This window comes from Triticum dicoccoides, chromosome 4A, assembly GCF_002162155.2.
Source record: "Triticum dicoccoides isolate Atlit2015 ecotype Zavitan chromosome 4A, WEW_v2.0, whole genome shotgun sequence".
NCBI classification, from domain to species: Eukaryota; Viridiplantae; Streptophyta; class Magnoliopsida; order Poales; family Poaceae; genus Triticum; species Triticum dicoccoides.
In genome coordinates this window covers 345,594,801-345,599,703 of record NC_041386.1, presented here as the reverse complement: position 1 = coordinate 345,599,703, position 4,903 = coordinate 345,594,801, and positions in this window count along the sequence as shown.

Genomic DNA, 4,903 nt, shown 5'->3' with positions numbered 1-4,903 from the left:
TGTTCGTCTCATGCATCCGAGCATTTTCCCCGTTGTCCGTTTTGCAATCTGACACTCCTACATCCTCCGACGCCCCCTTTATCTCTTTTCATGTGCGTGTGTTAAACTTTCTCGGAATGGACCGAGATTTGCCAAGCGGCCTTGGTACACCACTGGTAGACCTCCTGTCAAGTTTCGTGCAATTTGGAGTCCGTTTGATAGTCCAACGGTTAACCGAGGAACTGTAAAGGCCTCGTGTGTGTTGTTGACCAACACCTCTCCAAAGTGGGCCAATAACGCATCCAAACCCCCTTCATCCTCTTGGTTGTTCGATCGCGACCGCGTGGCCGAAAACCGCACTCCATTTGGACTTTCCTAGCTCCCTCTACCTATATAAACACCCCCTCCGAAATTCGGAGTCCAAACCCTAAAAATCCTTCCCCGCGCCACCGGACGTGTCCATCCAGGCCGGACACGCCCGCGCTGCCGCCCGCAGCCAGTGGCATCACGTCACGTGTCCGCCACCGACCCGCGCGCCGTTGTGGCCCGCAGGGCCCAGATCCGGCCCCCGCGGGCCCGGTCCCCGCCGCCGCCACCTGAGGGCTACCCCACCGCTCCGCCGCTGCCCGTCCGACGCCGGTCGGTGCGCCGCCCAGCTCCGGTCGCCGTCCGCTGCCTCGCCCCAGCAAGTTCCTCGTCGCCCGGCCTCCGCCACGTCGGAACTATCGACATACGGCCGGAACCGCTTCCTCTACGAGCTCCCCGGACCTCGCCGACCTCTTCCCCATCCCTGGCCTCCTCCTCGCGTACTTCTCGAGCAGGAACTCCAGCGAACTTCGCTGTCTGTGTCAACCCTAGATCTAATCTGAAGCTGAGGTTGACTTCGAAATTTCCACCAAGTCCTAGTATTTTTCATCTCGTGTGCACTTGTTTGACCTAGCATAACTTACTGCTCGCAACTCCGTTTTGGGCATGCAATATATCAAAAAGTTTATCGTGATGTGCTCTTCTTTTCATTTCATTGTGGCATGCTTGTTTGAGTCCATCTTGATGCCCAAATCACTGAGGCAAGAGTGCTATAAAATTTTAGGTGCTGATACTTAGCAGAGTATGCGCATTTGCCATTTTTCTACATTAGTTGGGTGCTGCATATGGGCTTGAGCTCTGCATGTGTTTTGGGCTATGCCATGCCATCTTTACAGGGGTGTATGCCATGTATTTTTGTGATCAATGTGGTTACTAGCACAAGCATGCAAAGTAGCTCTCGTAATATTGGTGTTTTCAGGGACTTAGAATTTTAGTCATTTCCCTGCTGTTATTTTTTATGGCATGTATTCATGTTGCTACAGAGAGCTCCATGCTTCTTTTGAGTATGTTTAGTAAGGATGATTTGGACATATGGTTGTGCTCTATCCATCCATGCCCCTGTTTGCATTTATGGAGTGCCCTAGCATGACTCAGTCTTGCTCTACTTTTGCTATAAAATGTTCCTGGAAGATTGTTTACGTGTTAATCAATTTTGCCAAGGTTGTTGTAGTTTATCCATGCATGCTATGAGTTTGTTCTTGCTTTGGTTAGCTTCATGAACATGTCTTCTTGCTGGTAGTATGCTTAGCTTGTCATGCAATGCCTTGTGGTGAGTGAATCGAGCTCGCGAACATGCCTTCATAATTCTGTTGATGCCATGTCCAGTTTTCTGCTAAGTCTGGATCTGTTAATGAAACTTGCTATGTTTACATGGGTACCATCATATTTTCTGTGCCCTTTTGGCTTATGGTCAGTGAGGGACTTTTGTTATATGCTTTGAGTAGATTCATGCCATGCCTTTGTTTGCTATGTTCTGTTCCTGTAGCATGTTGTAAGTTTTCTCTAAGCATTGCTTCCTGATGTTAGTATGTTCACTAAGTTTGTGAAGCTGATATCTTTTGCACTTTTGCCATGCTTGTTTGAACCTGCTCTTGTGTGATTTAGTTGTAGCTCAGTGTTCATCTTTTGTCAAGCATGTTGAGTAGATCAATACCATGTGCTTTTTTGTTATGTTGGCGTGAAGTAGCTTAGTTTCTTGTTGCATTCTAGATGGCATCATGGTGTTAATCGCAGAATTGTGCCATTATTGTTTTGCTTGCCATTTGCAAACTGTGCATCCAATTATGGTGATTTTTATATCAATTTTGACCGATATCAACTCATCTTTCCAGCGGCACACTTGGTTTGCCAAGTTGAGGCCTGGTTCAATCTTTTCCTTCCGGAGCACGCATATGCATTGCATATCACATCCCCATATCATGTCATGTTTTGCATCATGTTGCTTGCGCATTGCACCGTGGTTGATTGTGGTTTCTTTTGCTTGTGCTCTTGATTTGGGTAGAGCTGGGAGACGATCACGTGATCGAGGAACCCGTTGAGTACGCTTACGAGGACCAAGCTTTCGTCACCTCGGAGAACTTTGCACGCAAGATGACCATACCCTCGAAATCACTTCTATTTTTCTTGCTAGTTGCTCGCTCTTTTGCTATGCCGCGATACCTACCACTTGCTATATCATGCCTCCCATATTGCCATGTCAAGCCTCTAACCCACCTTTCCTAGCAAACCGTTGTTTGGCTATGTTACCGCTTTGCGTAGCCCCTCTTATAGCGTTGCTAGTTGCAGGTGAAGATGGAGTTTGTTCCTTGTTGGAACATGATTATTGTTGGGATATCATTATTATATCTTGTTTACATTAATGTATTTATATACTTGGTAAAGGGTGGAAGGCTCGGCCTTATGCATGGTGTTTTTTCCCACTCTTGCCGCCCTAGTTTCCGTCATACCAGTGTTATGTTCCTTGATTTTGCCTTCCTTACGCGTTTGGTTATAATGGGAACCCCTTGACAATTCACCTTGAATAAAACTCCTCCAGCAAGGCCCAACCTTGGTTTTACCATTTGCCACCTAAGCCTTTTTCCCTTGGGTTTCGCAGACTGAAGGGTCATCTTTATTTTAACCCCCCCGGGCCAGTGCTTCTCTAAGTGTTGGTCCAACCTGAGAGATGTCCGGCGCCCCCTAGGCATCCAGGGTCTATGCCAACTTGACGTACTGCTCATTCGGTGTGCCCTGAGAACAAGATACGTGCATCTCCTATCGGGATTTGTCAGCACATTCGGGTGGCTTTGCTGGTCTTGTTTTACCATTGTCGAAATGCCTTGTAACCGGGATTCCGAGTCTGATCGGGTCTTCCAGGGAGAAGGAATATCCTTTGTTGACCGTGAGAGCTTGTGATGGGCTAAGTTGGGACACCCCTGCAGGGTTTTGAACTTTCGAAAGCCGTGCCCACAGTTATGGGCAGATGGGAATTTTTTAATGTCCGGTTGTAGAAAACTTGATGCTTAACTTAATTAAAATGAATCAACCGCCTGTGTATCCATGATGTTCTCTTTTCGGCAGAGTCCGGGAAGAGAACACGGTCTCGTGTTATGCTTGAACGTAAGTAGTTTCAGGATCACTTCTTGATCTTTGTAGCTTCTCGACCGTGCTTTGCTTCTCTTCTCGCTCTCATTTGCGTAAGTTAGCCACCATATATGCTAGTGATTGCTGCAGATCCACTTCACTACCTTCTCCTACCTATAAGCTTAAATAGTCTTGATCGCGAGGGTGTGAGATTGCTGAGTCCCCGTGACTCACAGATTACTTCCAAAACCAGATGCAGGTGCTGATGATGCCAGGGCAGGGGACGCGAGCGAACTCAAGTGGAAGTTCGACGAGGATTCAGGACGTTACTATGTTTCCTTTTCGGACAATCAGTTGTGGAGCCCAGTTGGGGCGATCGGGGATCTATGCATTTGGGGTTGTCTTTCTTTATTTGGTTCCGTAGTCGGACCTTGATTATATTCTGGATGATGTAATGCTATATTTATGTATTGTGTGAAGTGGCGAGTGTAAGCCAACTCTTTATCCCTTTCTTATTCAGTACATGGGATGTGTAAAGATTACCCCTCTTGCGACATGCCTACTATCTGGTTATGCCTCTAAGTCCTGCTCTGACACGTGGGCCGCATCGTGGGTGTTACAAGTTGGTATCAGAGCCTTCCCCAACTTAGGAGCCCTCTACTTGATCGAATCGCTGACGTTGTTGAGTCTAGAAAAATGTTTTGAGTCTTATAGGATGATATATATCGGAGATTAGGATTCTTTTTACTCCTCAGTCCCTTCGTCACTCTGGTGAGGCCTCCTGACGTAGAGTTTTGACTCTTCTCTTCTCAAATTTCACTAATTTTTTTAGGATCACGCTGGTATCTTGGAATCGTTCCGATGGTTTTGTGACGAGAACATTGTTCTTGGTGCCTCCTGACATTTAGGGGCTGTGGCAGTGTCCCAGGGAGTTAAGCTCTGAGGTGTTGTCGTCACAATTTTATCGTTGCAGTTCTGGAATACCTGAGTTTGCCGACATAAAAAATCTCTTTTATGCAGTTGTTGGTGAGATAACCTCGACGCCACCCAGTACTGGGGCGGGAGTTCGGGAGTATTTCCATAACTCGTATAACGGATGCTTTTCGAAGGTTGAGGTAAATTATTTCTGAAGGTTTCTTGGTTATGTGTTGAAGGATGGATACAGCTGGATGTAGGATTTGCTAGTTTTGGGTGAGATATTATGCTTCCCCTATATCCCCAACACCTAATTGCATAACTAGAAAGTTTCGGGAGTTCCATAGGTGGGAATTCATGTAGCTCTAGTATTTCTTCCCGCAGATATTTGGTTCGTGATTGGTTAATCCTTACCAATTATTTGTTCATATCCGTACCTTGTTGATTTTATTCTTCTATCTCTATTTAAGTTGCTTCTCAACTTTATGGAAGTGTGATCATTTACCTTGGAATTCATTCGTTCATCCTTGTTCGAATGTTAAGGCTATATGTTGCAATTTTGATCCATTGATTCAGCTTG